A 21,987-nucleotide genomic window follows, 5' to 3' on the forward strand; every position below is an offset into this window, starting at 1 on the left:
CCCCCCTCCCGACTCACTCAGGCTAGGTGATGTGCTGATGGGGCCCCCTGGAGCTCAGGCCCCCCGCATCGCAGGGGCTGTGGGGGGCTTTGTACGCCACTACTCCTTCACCTGTCAACCCTGGTGCTCCCTAAGCAGAATAGAACAGTGTCTTTTTAACAAATTAAAAATATAGCTCGAAGTTAGTTGTGCATCACGTCTACTATTTTGCAGTATCTTCTTTCCACATTCACCGGTGAACACAAATGGCTGCCTCACAGTGGAACATGTGAAAGGAGAAATTATATGGATTTTTAACCTGGGCTGCAGCTGCACCCTCTCCGGAGTCCTAGTCCCATACCTGGCAGTCCTTCTATTATCCCAAAATGCTGTTGATCTGCTGGTGCTCTGTGCTTCTCATCTCAATGAAGGTTTGTATAGTAAAAAGAAGATGGCATTGGAGCATTGCGCCTTAGCTATGGGTGCTCAGTGTACCCGCATAGTGCAGTGCAGTAGGATGATAGTGTGCTAACTATCTGGATGTCGCAAGCTATCTGTACACGATTACACAAAATTGGTCCCTGAAAGCAATAGCGTACTCTTCCACAGTAAAAGCTCCAGTAACAAACATAAGTGTTTAGTGTGAAGGAGGCAGGGAGCACTGACATGTGCGTAGATCTTTGGGCCCTGCTGAAGTTACAGGGGGCAGAGCGTGTGGAGCCTGGCCAAGTCACTGCAATGAAACATGCACATCACTTTACTTTGTATGGTCAGAATGAGGCCTATGTGCCTGATTGAAGCAGGGATGACACAATGCAAGCCAACTCTCTGTCTGGCCAATGGTTAATCCGCTGCTGGCAGCCATGATAAACTTTTCACAACTGTTAATCCGCTGCTTGTAGCCATTATGAACTTTTCACAACTGTAAATCCCCTGCTGGCAGCCATATTACACTTCTAGCAATGGTTATTCTGCTGCTGGCAGCCATGACAAATAGTAGGCCCACAACAGCAGGGACCACAGACGAGGCACAGCAATAGCAGTAAAGCAGGTGAGAACAGTTGTACTGGACTAGAAATCACTTGAGAACCACAAGGACAACTAAAGAGCCTCAGAATAAATTCATAGTTTTGAGTCTTTATCTGAAATGCTCATTATTTTCAATAGAAATAGTGTAACCTTCCTTAAAATATAATTATATTTTATTTTTATTTTGTCTTTCAGGGAAATTGGGGATGTAGTCAAAGCCAAACCTTAAGAGGTAAGCACCAAATGGCTTACACTAACATTGCATAAGAACAGCACAACACACCCATGCCTTCTAGCTGGCATCACATATGGCAGGCAAGCTATAAGTGTCACATCACAGAAGACTCTCCTCTTAGGCAGTGAGTGCTTGCGCTTACTCTTGTTTCATCTTTGAAAGTACTCTCTGCTGTAACCTGAAGATAAGTTCTTGTCTCAACCAGCCAAGCCACCGGGAGTCATACAGGCAAATAGCATCCCGCCTTTAATGAGAATCAAGAATTGACATTCATCAATTTGCTAGGAGTAGGGTAAGTGAATCCATCCACCCTGTGACCTTGATATGATGACACAGGTTGCGACTCGCAATTTCCAAATCGCAAACAGGCATCCAACAAGAAAAGGCAACTTCATTTTGCGACTCACAACTGAAGTCGCACCGCAGATTGCGAGTCCGCTGTTTGCGAGGTCGCTGTTTGCGACCTCGCTAAAAACTAACACGCAATTTGCGAGTGGGTGTCGCAAATTGCGACTGTGCTGCAAATTGCATGCAGGTGCAGCAGAACAGTCTGGAAAACACTTCCTGGCTCTTGCTGATGACATCACAGCCAGGAAGTTTACAAATACACCTGGGAGGAGGGAGGACCACACCCATTTCCAACTGCTGAACAACCACCAGGAGGAACAGCAGCAAGAATGGAGGACTCTGGCAGGAAGAGGAAACTTAAATTTTCAGAGAAGGAACTGGAGGTGCTGACAGATGAATGCTGCCAGCACCATGACCTGCTATTTGGAAGGGCTATTTGGAAGGGCTGCCCTCAGTGTGCCAGAGACTGACAAAATTAGGATTTGGACGGACATCCAGGAGAAGGTAAATGCAATTGAGGTGAGCCACAGGAGCATTGAAGAGCTGAAAAAGAGATGGTACGACCTGCGCTCCAGGGCCAAGGAGAGGGTGGCAGAGCGCCTCCGGGAGATGAGGGGCACAGGTGGAGGCCCATCTACCGTCCCACCACCCACACCCATGGAGGAACGTGTGCAACAGACCCTGGAGCCAGAGGCAGTGGCTGGAATAGGAGAGCTGGACACGTCAGCGCCAGGAACATCAACAAGTGAGTACCATAAAACATGCATGTACACCCATATCTGCCATACCCCCACCCACCCAGTACACAGCAGCATGCACAACCAAATGAGCTCCATTTCAGAGTAGCAACCACCAGAATGGTGCATTATGGGCAATGTAGTCCAGTAGGCAGCTGATAGCCAACAGTTTATTAGGAAGCATACAACAGATGTTAGATACTGACAGTGTGTTCCCTATGTCCCACAGGTCTCCCACAAGACATCCCCACCAGCCAGTCCGTCCAGGGTGCAGAGGTCAGCCAACAGGCAGCACAAGACTCAGGAGCAGCCACCATAGGGCCCAGCACCACCCGACCACAGTCCCCTCCAGATGCACCATTGGACATTGTGGAGATTGACCCAGCACCCGGTCCCAGCCACAGTGCCAGCCAACAGGACCCTGATGCTCCACCGCGTTGCAGACGACGTGTCCATGTCCCTGCAGTGTCCCAGGGAGATGTAGGGGACTCCTCCATGTCCGCCACCAAGACAGCTCTCATCAGAGGTCAGCGCCTGCAAACAAGGCAGACGAGAGTAATTTCAGGGGCCATGCAGCATATGGAGAGAAATGTCACAACAGGGCTGGCACAGGTGCACACAGACTTCCAAAGCCTGAACAGTCATGTCGGTGACCTTGCACTCTCCATCAGGCAACTAGTGACTGAACTTGTTTCACAGAGAGAGAGAGACAGTGCAAGGCGCCGTAAACGCCAACTCATCCACCGTTTGGACCGCATGGCTGCCTCAATCGTCCGCCTGGGCTGTCACGCCGGACAGTCAGTTTGCAAGTAGACTTGGGCCACTTTGCAGGGGATGTGGCTCGTGGACTGGGACTGATAAGCCATGCTGTGGACATGATGGGGGCAAGACAGGTGGCTAGGGGCACGGCAGACACTCCTCAAGTGAGGAGGGCTCCACTGTCAGTAGTGCATCTGCCACGGACACAAGGGTATTGAGGAGTGGCAGTGCACGTCAGGGATCAGCTGACACTCCAGGCACTAGCCATGCTGGGTGTCCCAGGCGTAGGAGTTGAGCTACGCACTTACAGACAATTGAGGCACATGAGGTGAATGTGTTCTCATTGCAGGTGGACATTTACAGCCCCTGACCAACAGTTCAGTTCTTTAGTTATTTGGTTCACTTAATAAAAGTTCTTGTTTGTTCCACTTCACAACTGGGCTATTTGTGTGTGACATTAGTGTGTGTGGTGACAGTTAGCACATACCTTCCAAAGTATTGGTTTGCAATGTGGTCCCGTCTCTGTCTGCCTTGATTTGTAATGCTTCTATCCCCATGATGGCGATGTGGTAGCTCTTGCTCGTCATCCTCCGAATCTGGGTCTTCTGGGGTGAGATGTAGCCCACGTCTGGTGGCAATGTTGTGCAGTATAGCGCATGCGCCAACAATCTTGAATGCTGTTATTGGGGCATACTGGAGGGCACCTCCACTTCTGTGGAGGCATCGGAATCTTGCCTTCAACAGTCCAAAGGTCCTCTCTATAACATTTTGGGTCCTCCTATGTGCACTGTTGTATTGCCTCTCAGTCTCATTGCTGGGTGTTAAGTACGGGGTAAGTATCCATGGTCGTAGCGCATATGCACTGTCACCTGTTTGGCAAAAATGAACAATGTTAGCAGGGCATTGACACATTGACCTGTGTGTATGTCTTCAGGGTGTATTCAGCAATACCTAGGAGATATCCGTCTCCAAACTCTCCACGTTCTAGGCGTTGGTGTATCCCACTATGCCTGAATATGTAAGAGTCATGTGTACTCCCTGGAAATTTGGCTACCATGTCAGTGATAACATAATGGGTGTCACATACCACCTTGATGTTCAGTGAGTGGGTACACTTCCGGTTGCAGAAAAGATATTCCAGATTTGCAGGAGGGCATATTTGTATATGTGTCCCGTCTACACACCCTATTACATGGGGGAAGTTGGCCATCCTGTAGAATTCCAACTTGGTGCTGTTGATTTCTGCCTCATTCCTGGGTAGGTATTTGTATCTGGACATGTGTGTGAGTATGGCATCTAGGAAACATCTGAAAAACCGTGAGAGTGCACTTTGGGATACCCCACCTGCCACAGGAATGACCCCCTGATAGCTACCCGAGGCCAAGAGGTGCAGTGAGCATAGCACTTGCACATGTGTGGGGATGGCGCTGCTGCACACCGTCGGGCGTTGAAGCTGCGGATTGAGTAGATCTATTAATTCTAATATTGCTGCACTGCTGAGATTGTATTTATCATATATCTCCTCCTCTGTTTGTTGGAAAAGTGTCTGCCTGGTACTGTATATCCTCTCCTGTCTCTGGCTCCTCCTCCTCCTCTGTTGTGCGGCGTGGACTCTCCTCCTCCTTGCTATCACATATATCTCCGCCATCTTGAGTAACCCAGATGCCTTCTGGGTCTCCTTTTATACCTTGGTTCTGGTTACCACCTGCTCTGAGTTAGTGGTAAATTGGGTGTGCAAAATGGGCTTTTTGCGACTAGTCGCAATTTGCGAGTGGCTTTTTCATATGGTTTGCGACTCGCAAATTGCGACTTCCTATTTGCGGGTCGCACAATGGGGTCGCAAATTTTGCGAAGTTGGTAATGGCTCGCGTCGCTATTTGCGATTCGGAAATGGGGGTTTTGCATCCCATTTCCGATTTTGCGGAGTCACAAATAGCGATTCGGGCCATTTGTGACTCGCAAAATTTTGCTACATCTGGCCCTAAGTGTCATCAATTTCGTTTTAGAAGCATTGATTTCAAGACCACGTGTGGAGCAAAATTCCTCAAAACACACGAGGAGTTTATGTAATCCACTTGGGGTCTTGGATATCAAGAGTGTGTTGTCTGCAAAGAGCAATACCAGAATTTTCTGTGTGCCTAGCGATGGTGCTTAAGCCTCCAGTCTGAGTAAAGAGGGGAAGATATAATTTATGTACAGGGAGAACAGGGTGGGGGCAAGGACACACCCTTGCCGCACACCCCTTGACACCTGAATTCTATCAGTTAGCTGCCCCGTATCGTCCCACTTGACACGTGCATAGTTACCCTCTTGGAGCTGAGTTAGTAATACAAGAATGTGCTTGGGGATTCCCATTAGGGAAAGAACTTCCCACAACATGTTACGGGGTGCTAAATTGAATGCGGATTTCAAGTCCACAAAAGCAACATACAGGTTCCCTTTACCAATAGAAATTGTTTTCCAGTATACGAGCAGAAACCTGAGGGTTGCTCAATGATAGATATTTTTTCCGAAAACCCGCCTGGAGGGGACTAAGGATGTTGCGTTCCGTCATCCAGTCTTGAATCTTGCCCAGAAGGCAATGACACTTTCTGCACACAGTCAATTAAGCTAATTGGCCTATAATTACTGGGTGTCTTCTGTCGCCCTTTTTGAAAATTGGGACAACAATGGCCCTTTTCCAAGGCTCAGGGATTGGCGCCCCAGATGCTATTGCATTCGCTATGATGGTGATATATTTTGACCAGATTGCTATATCGGTTAAAAATAGGTCTGCTCGAACACCATCCGCACCAGGTGCCGTCCCACGCTTTAGAGAACTAAAGAATACGCTATTTCTGCTTGGGAAAATAGTTGCAACACTGGAGGGTGGGTGTTAGGGTAGTATTTGAGCAAGTGACCTTGTGTCGAGAGGTACAACTATCATGGTTGTAAGAGTACAACCCACTGAAGTGGTCTACCCAGTCATTTGGTGCAATATTAGTTGTAATGTTCAATTCGCTGTTTGCAGGGCTGCGCGCTGCCAGGGACCAAAATGTGCTGCAGTTCCTCTCTTGTGCAGAGTCACTAAGTGCAGCTTGTCATCTTGTTCACAATTAGCTTTGTCAATAGCTGATTTGTAAGAAATTTTGGCTGAGCTAATTGCATTTACATCCTTAGATTTGATAGCTTGGATTAAATGCTTGCTTGCGGAGCGGCACTCTTTGTTAAACCAGCGATGCCTACCCTTGAGCTTCTTACTATCAGAGGCTATGTCAGCAGAGAAGAGGGCCGCAATGCCCTTAAAATATAAGGTGTGAGTTAAGCTTATTTCCTCGTTGGGGATTGCAGAGCCCACCTCTAAGCCCGTCAATGTGGTCCTCAAGGTGTTGTTAGCAGCATAGATGAGGGTAGGTCGAGCCAAAATCTGGTTCCACTTTAGGTGGCGTTTGTCATTAACCAGTCTGATTCCCTTTGGTGCTTTAACTGAGGTGTTGATCATGGACAGGTGGTTGCACAAAGCTGACAAGTGGACTGAGAGAGGATTATGGTCACTTTCAGATCTCTCAATAACCATCATGTCAATGACTAAAAGCCATAATCTTATGTCTACTAGACAAAAAGAAATTCTACTGATGTGGTTGACTTTGTTATACGTGTGACAACCCTTTACGTCTGATTTGGTCCTGCCACTGAGTGCCCTATGTCCAAATTCCATAGTCAATGATTTTACTTGAACAGCAACTTGTGACCACCTTTTAATGGGTGGGATATCCAGGGCAGGGATAGACCATACCTGATCCTCCTCGTGGGTGGACCCAAGATCATCCCAGTCAAGAGGTTCAAATGTGACGTTAAAGTTGCCTGCCACAATAATTTTGTAATGCTGGGGACAGTTTTGCAAAAATGCCTCCGGAATGCAGAGGGTTTTGGAAACCCGACACCCCCCCCCAGCCCCTCTGGTATAGATGTTAAAAATAATCACAACTGCATTAGCCCCAAATGATAGGCGGAGACCTAGCAGATCGGGGAAATCAATGGATACCCGTGATATACGGCAGTTTAGTGATGTTCTAGTCCAAATGGCTAGACCACCAGAGGGCCTGCCCCTGGTACTGGGCAGAGCAGGAATATAAAAGTTGGAATAGCCAGTTTGAAAGAGTGGGTCGGTCGACCATGTCTCTTGAAGAAGACATATGTTGTGTTCCTCAATAAAGGAGGTAAAGGACGGGAGGGGGAGGATAGATCTCAGACCTGCAACATCCCATGAGACAAGTCGCACCCCGGTGGTTGGATGGACAGCCCTGTCCACTGACATGTTTGAGGGTTTGGTTATCAGAGGTTGGTTTAACAGATGAGGTTGCTTGGGAGGAGAGGGGTCATCATCACTATTGTCCAGCGAATCCTGTATCGAGTAATGATAACCATCTGGGGGACCTGACCTGGTCCTAGGTGCGGTATTCTCATGCTTTGATATCTGTTCCTGGATTGATAAATGAGATTCACGGGGACAGAATGTACAATGTTATCACGACTATGCAATGGGTCACAGGTGGTCTGGTGGAATCTGTAAGGAGAAGAAACATGAGTGCTTACAGAGGCAATATTGGGGACTACAGCCAGACCAGAGATAGTTGTTTTATGTAAGTCAGGGGGAAGTTCAACATGTATTTCAGATGATGCTTTAAGTCAATCATTCTCGGTAAGAGCAGATGGATTACCTGTTGGGCAGTGGATGGAATGAGCCCTACAGTATACAGTTGGACTAAGGTATTTGAACTGGATACAGGATTGCCCTGGAGCAGTTGCCTTGCATCTAGGGCCACCAGGTTGTCCACCATACTCCTATCCCTAAATGTCAATTGTAGAATGTCAAAGTGTGTGCCTAGGTTGGGCCTTCTTACTGCACCAATTATATCCTCACGTATTACAGAGTAACAGCCTCTTACGTGGCAAATCCAATGAAGTGACTTTCTGATGGAATCTCCCCCTTCTCTTTTTTCCAGTGGGTGTAGCTTGGGAACATGGACCATTAGAACAGTCCTTGTAGATTCGAGTCGGTCAATGACGGGTTGTGCAGTGTATTTAGGGACAGTGTTGCTTGTGGATTTTGTGGTTTGATACTAGGCATTGAATGCTTTCCCTGCATCTAAGCTATTGGGTGGGGGGGCTGATCGGATTTCTTGGTCTTAGCATCAGCTAGAGGTTGGTCAGCACAACTACTTGCTAACGTTGTGGGCGATTTCGTCATGGTATCTGAAGGGTTTGGCATTGGGTTGCGATAATGATTTATGGAGGTCGTTATGTCTGCTGAAATTAGCTGCTTAACTATTGCAATTAAGGAATTAACCATAGACTTGAGTTCTGACACCTCCCTCTTTAAGTCTTGTATGCATAACATGTGCTGTGCATTTGACTGGGCTGAGTGCTCATTTACATCTACTGACCCACCCACCCTGATGCCTGGGTCAGGGTCGTCCTGTAAGTCTGAGATATTTATTAAAGGGGTAAAGCGGTTGATACACTGAATAGGGTTGCTGGGATCAGTTGGAGGCTTATCCGCTGATAATGTGGGAGCGTGGGTGATGACTTCCCTACCCTCCCCCCGCCCCGTAGAGGCTATAGCCTGTTGGCCGCGTTTTACAAATATGTCAGCAATTTTCTTGTTACCAGCGCCCTTCCTGACTGGGGAGCACTCTCCTCCAGTCCCGCTGGGGCCGCTGTCCGGCGAGGAAGTTAAGATTCCTTCGCATTCGTCAAGAAGGTTGTCAATTCTGTCCATAACATAGTTATTGGCTGCATGCTTATGTCTTTTCCGCTTAGCTTTTAACACCGCCCCTGCCCCACCCTCTATTGCTTTCCTTTTGCCCATTGAAACTGTAATTGATGGATAAAAATTAAATTCAATGATACACCTACAAGAAGATACAATAGTGGCAAGAGTCAACGGTGCCTGCTTAGAAAAATTTTAGGGGGGTGGCCCAGCCTCCTCCGGGCTACAATGGGTGTGGATGGGCCGGTACTTGGCCTGGGCTATGCCCAGGCGCGCCCTGCGCCGCAAAGTGCCCCCACAGTCTATATAGTGCTTGTTGGTCTGGTCAAGTGGATGCAGGTGCTGGTAAGATGGCCGCCTCCTGGGGCCACAAAACAGTCTGGGATATGTAGTCCCTTTCAGAGTTCCAGGTGCATCCCGCGCCGCGAAGTGCCCCCACACGCTATATACCGCTTGTTGGTCTGGTCAAGTGGATGCAGGTGCTGGTAAGATGGCCGCCTTCTTGGCCCACAAAGCAGTCTGGGATATGTAGTCCCTTTCAGACTTCCAGGCACGTCCTCAACTACTCAATCACAACCAGTGTGTACGTTTTTAGCTTAGGGACCAATATTGCATAGTTTGCATTACTGGTCTTAAAATCAATCACAAGCACAAAGTATCCAGTACTGCTGTCAGTACTGGTCACATATAGGGCCTGCTGTAGGGCGGTGCAACCGGTGTCACCGCACCTGGCGCTGACTTCGGGTGGAGGCGCCATGTTTGCAGGTATATCATGGTTTTAAAAGCACCTTCTGCTGCGTTCCTTGCTTTCAGCAATTTTCAGGCATCAATAAAAATGTCTAGAATACTCTGGTGATTAATGTTCTGTCTGGAGAGAGACCAGAGTTTTTCCTAGTGGAAGATTTAAGGTTGCGCAGACGGTTAATATGTCCGCTGCAAAGAACATGTCCCATGCACATCATAGAGTGTATATAATGCAAATAGGTCAGTGGGTTACTGCTTTTGTCAGAGAGATCCTTTTGTTACTTGCAAATTGTAAGTTAAAATCCTTATATAGAACAGTAACTGTCATAAAAGAATTGAATGCATACTGCAAGGTATAGATTAGAGTTTTATGTTTTTTTCCTGTCTTTCATAATCCTAATGTAGCAAAAAGGGTTCATTTTGGTAGAAATCAATACTTATTGTTCAAGAAAACCCCCAACCCTAGTGTTACATTTTCAATGCTTAGTTTGAGCTTCTCCAGAACTCGCACTCTTAAACTAAACGGCCTACTAGTATGGATGACACGTGACTCCTTCACCTTGTAGTACTCTATCTTATGTAATATTTCTTATACACTGACTTACACACCTATAATTGATCGATCACATACACATAGTTTTTCGCCTTTTACAAAAAATGGAGTACAGAGTCAGATGTTCTAAAAGACTTGTACCAAAAAGTCAGAAACTGCACACTGAATATGCAGCTAGTCTTTAATTTTGTGATGCATCCTATGCACTAATAGGTTATATTACAAAATCTCCACTCAGACGTGGTCACAGAATGACCTGCCTAATGAATATTAGGTTGTGATCAACTGTGAGGGTGGAGCCTGACTTCCTCTTCTCTGATGTGGTCACTGTAGTAGATCTCCCTCATAGAGTAGATGCATTAAACGTGTTTTGGGAAACCAGGGCACTCTGAAGTTTAAGGAGTCTCCAGTCAGTGCATGTTTTTATGTTAGATGAGGCAATACTTAATGCTTCCCTCACACGAACAAGACTTGTGTAACTAAGAATCTGCTCGCTAGTTTTTTAGATAGAACTTAATGTACTTAATGCTTCCCTCACACCCACTAGACTTGTGTAACTAATAATCTGCTTGCTAGTTGTTTAGATAGAGCTGTGTTCAGGAAGAATACTTATAATTATTGTCTACTGTTTTGCTTCTAATTTCAGAGCTGGTTTTCATGTTATTGCATTTGGATAGTGCACAGAATGCCATTAGTATAGCCACGTGCTGTGGGATCTCTAGAAGTGCCTCTTCACAGAGGCCTGAGGTTTCCATCACCGACCAGACTCGGAGTCATCTATGAAGATAAGACAAGGGTGTCCTGTATTGGTCTGTGCTTAGGATAAGTAACATTGTCTTCTTCATTGAGCCAAGGGTTGCAATGTCATATTAATGAAGACTTACGTTTGAATCTAGGGTGGAAATATCATATTCATGGAGTCCTGGGGCCCTGTTACACATATGACGCACTTTCTCTGTTTGTGCCTGATGCACCTTAAAACAAGTGTGCCATGTGCAGACATAGAAAGTGAGCCCTATTACCTTGAATCCTCTATGCCCAGGGCAGCCGCAAACTCGTGCTAACCTGGGGCAGCACATTCAAGTGAAAAACTGAGCGCCTGCTTTAAAGCTGGTCTGTGTTTCACTTTGTAGGTGGCAATTTTTAAGGGGGATTAGAGATCCCCTTGCAGGCGGGTGCAGTGAGTGACTGTACCCACCTGCAGGTGGATGTTGCCGGGGGGTCCAAAGTGTCCCTCTTCCCCCCTTCCAGAGGACTGCCATGAGGCGCCTCCTGACTGCTTCTTTGCCTCTGCGCCCATGTCTGTAGGACAGCACTGGCGCAGAGGCAAAGGGATTTCCCTCATTTGCATGGGGCCACGCCTTCATGCAAATGAGGGAACACCCTCTGGTGATAGCGCTGGCGCTGTATGTGCACCAACGCTATCTGTATTACAGAAAGGGCTGCAAAAGCATCTGTGTCCCTTGCTGTTGTACCAAAGTGCCCCGGGTGGGGGGGCGCAAAGCAGGCACACATGCCCTTGGCGACTTTAGGCACTTTACATAATACAGCACTAGAATGGTGATGTCTTAATCATCAAGCCTAGGGTAGTTATGTATTATTAACGGAGACCAGAGTGGCAATGTCTTATACATTGAGGCTAGGGTGGCAATCTCTCATTCATTGAACCCAGTGTGGCAATACCTTATTCATGGAGACCAGGGTGGCAATGTCTTATTCCTCAAGCCCATTGAGGCAATGTGTTATTTGAGGAAATTCTCAACAAGGACTAATGTAACAGTAAGTCTATTTGGCTTGCACAATTGGTCGCAAATAAAACTTATTTTAAAATATCCTATTGGGTTAATGCACCTGCTGCAGATTCCAGGATATAAAAGCAGTATGATACCTTTGGTGGCTAATACACTTGCAGAAGAGATCTTTGTGCAGTCTAGTCACAGGTCTGACTCATTAAAAAATAGCGCAGAAGGTTGACGTGCCTGCTGCAAAGGACGGCGTGTAATATGCAGGTTACAGAAACTGTACCCCTGAATCTTTACAGTGGATAACCCCTTCACCCCCTTTTGTTAAAGAAATGCCTATTGCTCAATGGTAGTTGAAATGCAGAAAGTAGAAGGTTTTACTTGATAAATAAAAGTCATGCCTCTATGGGTTAAGGGGCCTTTATTACTATTGTGATTGTGAGTACGGAGCTCATGTGCACAGTCCTAGGCCCCAAGTGTGGCTACATGAGCAGAGGAGAGTGCCCTGCTTGTGTGGCTTATGTTGACACCATAGGTGACAGTGCTTGATGATTTTGTATCTAATGACTGAAGGTGTGATCAGGGGCGCCTTGCTACTACCGAGAGTGGTGGGGCACAAAAATAGGTTGGGGGGGGGAAGCACGTGCACACTACATGAAAGGAGAGGGGATATAAAAGAAATAAATTCAAAAATAACTTACCTTGTTTTCAAGTTGCTGACAGGCATGTCCTCCCCGCTCCAGTTTCCTTCTTTGCTCCAGCCTCCATCGCAGGCCCCATCCAACTCCCTTAAACAATCCTAGCGCTGCCCTCATGCTGTTAACCAGCATGACAGAAGTGCCAGGATTGGAGGGAGCGTCCTCTCTCGGCACTCCCAAGCACTTATAATGACTGGTCTTCTATGTTTAAATTATGGCTGTAGATTCAAGAGCCAGGGCAGTATGAGTGTATGAAAAATAAGCATGCATGGAGCCCCAGCAGAGGACAGGAGCAGACCCCAGCTGCCCAGTCCATATATACAGGAATAAATGGGATAAAAAGCAATGTGATGAAGTCAGCCTCCAGGCCCTGTTAAATCACCATGACACTAATATCTAGATTCTTGAATTAAAGGGAGTGTTTCTTTGTGCATTTCACTGAAATAAATACAGCGACTACAACATAGTCCCTCTCACCTTTTGGATTGCTGTTGTGGGCAAGGCGATCCAGTGTGCTAAATAATTGCAAACAGGACAACTTGTCTTTTTTTTTAAAAGAACACGGGGATTTTGTTCCTGGCTAAAATTAAATCTGACAAGAGGAGTAAGGTTTTAAACATTCCATACATCCACCGAGTGCCCCTGTCCACGTCTTCAAGCATTGCATTGAATGTGCCTCGCTGGCCTCTCTTCTAAGCACCTTTACAGATGGCGAGCTAAAGATACTGTTGTAATTTATCACAAGTAATGTTTTGTATAAAATGTACATTCTCTATTTCCCCGTTCCTTTCATTTTGTACAAGCCTGCCCGTAGGTTGTCACAGTGTACCATTCCATTCCTCCCCCATTTTCCCCTGGTCTTCCCAGTTGGTTCCTACCAGCATTCCACAGTTGACAGCTGTGAGGAGAAATGCTCGCTACTGGTTGTGGCTGGAGGCTGTTGTTAATTCATCTTGCGAATAAATTATTACATAAAAAACATTAACGGAACTAAGGAGTATTCATAATAGATACCAACTGTGGAACATTACTGTGTCATATGGAGACAGCGTAAAACGTAAGGTCAAAGGCCAAACAACCTGACACTCTTGCAGCCTCCATCTTTATAAAGTCTCAGCTGACAGCCAGAGAGTGCTCGTCACCAGGTCGTGTGTGGTGCAACAGAGGCAGGCACGCTCGCCTCGCACTGGTGAGAAATGCTGAACTATTGCTCAGCAGTTTTGGACCAGTTTCCAACTGACATTTGCACAAATAAATCTAGAGAAATCCGTCAATAAATGTCCTGTTTTTTCCTAATCCACAGCATGTACATGAGTGGAGTACCACAATCTGATGCCCCCACCCTCTGCAATGTGACGAGGGGCCCTCGAGTCTCGCATATCTCAGAAATATTAATTGGCCTTGGGCTAAATGGGGGGTTCTTGAACGGTGGAGTTGAAGGGTAAGGGTCCCCCTGCACTGAAGAGGCTGCAGGGGCGTATGTTATGTCAAAACAGTCTCAAGACAGGCACTAATCTCTTTCACCCCTCCTTTATCCCATCCATTTTGTGGAACCTGGGAGATAGCTCTGCTGTCCATTGTCTTTTCTCCTCTCCCCCAGTCACGCTTTTGTCTCCCTTTTCAATAGTTGTTTCTGAAATTACAAACTTACATTACCATATTTTTCATCCGCTCTCTTGTAGTCTACCATTTGTTCGTTTAAAGCACGTCATCTTCAATGTTGTGTTTTCTTTTCATAGGATAATGAGATATCAGCATCAGAGTTTCAGACTGTCTTGAACGGAATTGTATCAAAATGTAAGTTTATTGTGTATTTTTCACAGAAGACATTGATTGGCCGGTTGAGAGCTGAGAGAGCATTTTAAAGACATTGAGCACAAGGCTGAAACTTTCAGTAGGACATACTTTATGTCAGAGGCCATACAGACTCAGCCATTCAAGGAGCATGAATGCATGGGTGCCTTACCTCACACAATCATTGAGCAGCAGTGCAGGGCATATAAAGAAGTGGATCTCTGGATGTCTTTCCAGAAGAAACCTGAAGGTTGTCTGATAGAATATCGAAGCTAAAAATATCATGTGGACAGAATATTGTGTCAAAAATATCGCGGACCAAAATATTGAGAAGAGAAGTGCAAATGGGTAAGTATGGATTTACTATTCTTAATGCCACCTCTACATAACTTGAACATATATATATATATATATATATATATATATATATATATATAGCTATATAGTCAAGGCACATACATGTGGAAATAAGTATAGTAAAATGTTGCCCATAGAAACATACCGTCACCTATTTGTGTCCTCTATATTCATGACACAAGATTTTGTCCACACAATATTTTTAACTAAATATTTTGTTCAAACACGCTATCTGCTATCATTGGTAGAACGCGTCTAAGCGGGATAACTGTAGCTGAAATCTTTCCAATACCAAACCAGAGGTTACCCTTCCAGTACGGAAGCTACGCTTGACATCACGTACACATCCTTGCACCATGGTGCAAGGGTGTTTGCGTTGGTCAAGGCAGCCCAAGGTAAGGCAGCATTAGTGGAAATAGTAGCAACACCATATCTTAGTAGAGATGTTGCTAATGTACTCACTCCTTTTCACAGGACGTGGAGCAGCAGCGTTGGTTACTGCTCTGTGTTGTGTGCTACTTGGTAAATCTGCCCCTTCGGTTCTACAGATGAGGCACTCTTAACATACAATGCCTTCCATTATGGGTGATGTGACTCCTAGACATTGTGGCCCTCATTGTCTTTTGTAGCATTTCCTATACATTGGTTGAAACATTATTTCATTGTATCTGTATAATATTTGTGTGTGATGTAAAGTGCTCTGTTATCCTGCATTATTATGAGTAATTCTATAAAATAAAAATAGATGAGGGGCACGCTTGGTGGGTTGTAGTGAAGACATCAGTAAAGAAGGACGTCACCAGGGCCTGGGGGGCCCCAACAAAGATCGTTGCCTTGGCTCCACCAACAGTAAAGCCAGCCCTGTGTCACGTTCATCCATTCTTTGCAGATGCATCTGTTGCAGTGGTGTCACCTTCCTACTTTTCTGCTGCTGCATCCATTAAGGTGGTGTCTAATATTGACACTCCTTGAAGATCCATCTGTTGCAGTGGTTTCATTTTCCTAATGTTTTGCTGATGCACTGTTGAAGTGGTGTTCCTTCTTACATTCCTTGCGGATGCATCTTTTGTAGTGGTATCACTGTCTTATATTTATTGCTGATGCATCTGTTTTATTCGTGTCACCTTCTTATAATTCTATTAAAGCTTTTGTTGCAGTGATGTTAACTTCATACATTTCTTGCTGATGAGGTTGCTATCAAATCACCTTCTTAGATTTGTGTTTATGCATCTGTTGCCATAGAGTCATCTTCTTACATTCTTTACTGATGCATCTGCTGCAGAGGTGTCACCTTGCTACATACCTGCTGGTGCAGGTGTTGCTATGTGTTGTTAAATTCTGGCTTTCCTTGCTGATGCATCTGTGTAGAGAAGTCACCTTCTTCAATTCCTTGATGCTGCATCTGTTGCAATGTCCTTGCCTTCTTACATTCCTTGCTGATGCAACTATCGTAGTCACGAGAGCGTCTTACGTTTATGTTAATGCATATATTGTGGTGTGGTCACCTTCCTACATTACCTCTGGTGCATCAGCTGCAGTATTGTCACATTATTAGGATCAAACTTTGTCTGGAGTGCAACAAACATGTTAGAAACAATACTTCTCAGTATATACTATATCACATTTATTCAAAATGCTTTTTTTTATAAAACAATTACAAATACAAACATGTGTATACAATCTTCATGTTAATGAATGAATTAATGAATGAAAATGGAACTTGTAGAGCCCCGATCACTCATTCAGAACATCCAGCCGCTGGCTCACACAGAGATACTATTTACATAGACTGTTGCAAACAAATAAAACAAAGGAGCAGGTTAGATAAGGCGATAGCACAGATCATCCAAAGTAGGAAACAACCATGATTTAAGGCCCTTCTTGAAGCTGACTTTATTAGTCATAGTCTAAGAGGAACCAGAAGATGGCTCCAGGCCTTAGATCCTGGAGCAGCAAAGGATTTTCCTCCTACTAACTTTAACAGATTCGAGTTAGATGGTCTGAGGGTTCTCGTTGGCCTATAATGAGAGAATCGATTGGATAAGTATTTAGAGGGAGGGGCATGGAAGGTCCTAAAGACCAGAACCAAAGATAAAAAAAAAAACTCTCTTGAGAATGGACAACTGATGCAATTCTCTAAGCGCTTTAGAAGCGGAACCTTTCCTGGGAAGTCTAAGCACTATCTTAGCTGCTGAATTCTGAGCAACGTGTAACCTGTGAAGAAGCTGCTTGTGAATACCTAAGTAGGGGCTGGTACAGTTGTGCGGCCTTGAGGTTATATGTGACAGGGTTCAGCCAAGAAGAACACGATGCACTAGTGTCAAACACAATTGGAGCAGCAGCACACAAAGATTCTCCTATACACATATATGCTGTATTCTAAATACAACGGCTCCGCGATGTCAATTCAGCTCGGCCTTGCATTGATGCCAGCGCTGTATGATGTACAATTATGTATGATGTACAAGAGAGATCCAGCCGATGTCATTTCATCAAAATCCAAAGTTCTCGACGTCAATTAAACAAAAGTACCAACGCAGCAAAAGCCACACGTTCCATATTCCAATATCAACAACTCTAACAATTCTAAGAAGCATAACAAATGAGAAGAGAAACAATTCAGGTACCTAATCAATCACTATAGTGTCCACAATACTGAGTTTAGCTGTGCTTACATGTTCTGAGTGTGTCAGATTCCACACACATATTCCCATGCTGATTAATCTGTTGTGGACATGTTGCCTTCTTATATTCCTTGATGATGCTTCAGCTATAGTGCTGTCACTGTACTACTTTCCTGCATCTGTTATGGTGGTTGGCCCTTATTACATTTCTGCGATGCATCTGTTGTGGTGGTCGCACCTTCTTACATTTCTGCAATGCATCTGTTGTGGTGGATGCACCATCTTATGTCACTGCGATGCATCTGTTGTGGTGGTTGCACCTTCTTACATTTCTGCGATACATCTATTGTGGTGGTTGCACCATCTTATGTTACTGCGATGCATCTGTTGTGATGGTCGCACCTTCTGACATTTCTGCAATGCACCTGTTGTGGTGGTCACACCTTCTTACATTTCTTCAATGCATCTTTTGTGCTGGTTGCACCTTCTTGCATTTCTCTGATGCATCTGTTGTCGTGGTGTCGCATTCTTGTATTCCTTATAGGTGCATTTGTAGCAGTCTAGTCTATTTACCCTTTACCCTTGTAAATATTGAACATCTTGAATTGAAACGGCAACCTTAGTAGTTCAGGAAAGGCAAAGGAAACCAGCCCTCTGAAGAGGACATACTCCACATAAACTGTTTGCTTCTACCCTCATTAATTCGAATCTGAATATCTCTTTCTAGGACCAGACATCAAAACAGATGGGTTCACGTTGGCATGCGGCAGGGAAATGATCAGCCTGTTGGATGTATCCTTCAAATGTTGCTTTATCCTACAATATAGGCTTACCTGGACATCCTTTAAAAACTGATAAATCAATGATCATGGCTTGTCTAATTCACCAGATATTTAATCAAAAGAATGCAATGAAGTTGGTGTGTCCACAAAGAAGCCATAAAGTGTACATCGGACTATTTGGTCCCACGCAGGTGAGGGGATTCGTTATCTGCTGCCGGGGTGACCATTACAGAGCTCGGTGTCACTGGCAGCAGGGGGTGTTGTAGGAAATGGTGGCTGTTGTGGGCTCCCATAGTGGGCTGTGGAACACAGCAAGTACCACAGGAACAGAAAAAGCCAGATGGTAAGGGCAGAGATAAGTGGAGAGACTAGGTACCAAAGCACATGAGTGGGCACACAGCACACTACACCACTGAAGCATGCATAGTTGAAAGAGTGTTGAATTGAGGTGTGGCCTAAGTGGGAAGCTATTTGGTGTTGTGAATGAGTATCACAGTGATGTTCTTATCTTGTCTTAGGTCATGAAGTCTAAACATGTAATGCTGGGAAAAGGAGCGAGAGATGGAATGCTTCATTTTATCAAAATTTATCATTGTGCTTCCTGTAGGGATCTTTATAGGAACCACCCTGGAGTGGTATGGTGTCAACCCAAAGCAGGTCCTGGATGCGGGCAGTTGTGGATAATGTTCTACATAATCCCCTGCAGCAAGAGGTGAGCAACCGCAGGCATGTGGTGTATACAATGATGGTATGTGCTATCAATATTACATTCCCTCCAGAAGTGATGAGGAGTACGTCACAGGCCTGCACACGAGAGAAGCAAGCACAGTTCATGCCGTGCAATCACTTCTCTGGCAACAGAGAGCAAGCGGAGTGAAAGCTCTGTAGGGTACACCCAGGAGGGAGATGAGAGTAACCCATCACTATGTGCTGGTTGCAGGCAGCTTGCATAAACGCCGTTGAGATCCATCCAGGAGAAGCCACATGGCATGCAATGGTTGCAGGAAGTCATGCTAAGTGATTTAGAGATCTAAAGAGTTTTTTTTAGGAGTAATGAAATGAACCCTCAAGCAGGCACAGAATAGCAGTAACAGTAAATCCTCTTTAGAATTTACCTGGGAGTGATAGATAGGGAATCTGTGCACTGGTTACAGGCAGCCAGGATAACAGTATGACAATTAGATGAGTAGGACCACAAGGAAAGAATCAAGACAAAATGAGACAAACTAATGTGGGAAGCCAAAATGTGAGGCTATAGCTTGATGTTCATCTGACATGTTTGGATCTATGAGATATGTGGATGGGCGTTAATGTAAATGAACATTGGAAGCCTCAGACAGCAGATGGTTGGGAAGGGGTTGGTTGGAATGCTAGTAGGAAGGTACAATCAGATACTCTGGGCCCTTAGGAAGGGAAAATAGAGACAGACAAATGGTGCACCGACTGCCTCATCAAAAAGACCGGGTACCATCACCCCACAACCAAAGAATCCACATTTTTATTTCAAGTGTCATGGCTGAGGAGATGTGAAAACTAATGGCATGTGATGAAAGATTCCCCTGGACTGCCCTGGTAGGATCAGTTGGGCTCTGTGCAGGCCATGGAAGCCCAGCAGCCTTAGAGCTCAGACTTCAATTGCTGTTTTAACAGTGCAGGGCATTGTTTGTTGCAAACATGACAGGCGACTGAAGTTTCGGCTAAAGCTCATTTTAGAGAAAATTCAAAATAAGAACATCAGTTTCATGTTGCCTGACACACCAGTCACATACACAGAAAGAGAATGGAGGAGTGAAGCGGGTAACTTAGCTGCTGAGTCCATCGGCCAGTGCAGGCGACTTCAAAACAGGGACATGAAGCCAAGGTGAATAGGGATGCACAGCTCTCCCGCATAGCATGAGGTAATGGCGGACATAAGTGACACAAGCACCCGCTTGACGTGCAACATCGACTTAAAGGGGCCACCCGGTTAATGATGCCACAATACATCCCAAAACACAAGCTGACATCCTCAAACAAAGCAAGATTCCAGAACGACTATTGTTGGCGATTGTTAGTGATTCAGGACTGGGTAAAAAGAACGCTTGTCTTTTTTCCACACTAGATAGCCACTTTAAAGGAGACCCCAGATAGGACCCAGGACAAGTGCCCTCCAAGACTGCCAGCTTGGTGGTGTTCCTGGTCACCATGCATATCCTGTGCCATGCCACAGGCCACGTTTAAACTTGTTGTGCTTTTACAGGAGTAGATTTATGAAATACCGAGTCCTGGGACGTGTGGCCACCCACATTCCTCTAGATCCATCCATTCTCACTTTTACTTCTGACTCTCAATTCTAAGACAAAGTTAATTTATAAAAACTGTCAAACAAGTCACAGGGATTGAGAGAATTATAGCTATCTATGACCTGTATGGATTATTTAATAAAGCCATCCTTAGAGGATCTAGCAAACAGCACTTACAGAAGAACCTGGCAGGCAGCTTGGGCTCACTTTATGTTCTAATTCGTACTTTAAAGTAATCAGTAGTAGTGTTCACTGCCATTTTTAGTAAACATGCATTTGAGCCTTAACAACAAAAAAGCATCATGGGACTGGAACCTTGGATGTAGCAGAATTCAAGATCCTGTGGATGAAGATTCAGAAGTATTTAGTAAGTACTCTTCCTGTCAGATTCCAACATGTCCTGCCTTCTCCATCAAACTAGAAGTCGCAAATCCAGTAGTCGTCCTCACTTCCGGCCTTCCTCTCTTTCTTGGTGGCAGAAAAAAAAGTTACGATTTTCCACTCGTACCTAATTCTTAAAACAAATCCTAATTCTTCACCAGTACATTTACTCCATCACATGGGCACAGATTTATGATTTTTTTGCACAAAAAAGTAAACAGTGGCACAAGGAAACGCTATAACCAAGGCACAATGCTATAAAAAAGGCACAGTAAACAGTGGCACAATAAAACGTTATACACAAGGCACAATGCTTTAAACAAGGCACAATAAACAGTGGCACAATAAACGCTGAAAACATGGCACACAAAAACAGTCTCAAAAAAGGAAGACGGCACAATGCACACGAGTCTAGCGATGCTTACCAGAAGCTCACTAGACACCAGGGATGAGGCGCAGGCGGGAGCCTGCGGGTGGAGGAGGGCCTCGAACACGCGAGTAGAAGCGTGGGCGGGGGACAGGGACACGGACACAGCAAGGTGGTGCTGCGGTCGTGGGGGAGCGAGTTCCTGACCGAAGGCAGGTCAGAGGACGCTCACCTCTGACGCGCAGCGCCCGCCATTAAGAAGGGAGGGGGGAGGGAGGAGCAGCTGGGAGGCGGGAGGGATCGGTGAATGGGAGCGCAAGGGGGGCGGGGCCGCGGGGAAGCAGCGGCAGGGAAACGCGGCTCAGAGGCCGGCGGGGGAGCGCACAAGGGGCAAGAAATACAGTCGCAAAAGCAAGAAGGCACAAAAAAGTAAACAGTGGCACAAAGAAACGCTATAACCAAGGCACAATGCTATAAACAAGGCACAGTAAACAGTGGCACAATAAAACGTTATACACAAGGCACAATGCTTTAAACAAGGCACAATAAACAGCGGCACAATAAACGCTGTAAACAAGGCACAGAAAAACAGTCACAAAAAAGGAAGACGGCACAATGCACACGAGTCTAGCGACGTTTACCAGAGGCCCACTAGACACCAGGGATGAGGCGCAGGCAGGAGCCTGCAGGTGGAGGAGGACCTCGAACACGCGAGTAGCAGTGTGGGCGGGGGTCAGGGACACGGACACAGCAAGGTGGTGCTGCGGTCGTGGGCGAGCGAGTTCCTGACCGAAGGCAGGTCAGAGGACGCTCACCTCCGACGC

General features: G+C 45.7%; 1 pseudogene; it reads left to right on the top strand.

The window, feature by feature from the left end:
• LOC138297229 (calpain-8-like) overlaps positions 1-21,987 on the top strand; it is a 186,947-nt pseudogene that overhangs the window by 150,581 nt on the left and 14,379 nt on the right.

Source organism: Pleurodeles waltl, chromosome 5 (genome assembly GCF_031143425.1).
Source record: "Pleurodeles waltl isolate 20211129_DDA chromosome 5, aPleWal1.hap1.20221129, whole genome shotgun sequence".
Taxonomy (NCBI): domain Eukaryota; kingdom Metazoa; phylum Chordata; class Amphibia; order Caudata; family Salamandridae; genus Pleurodeles; species Pleurodeles waltl.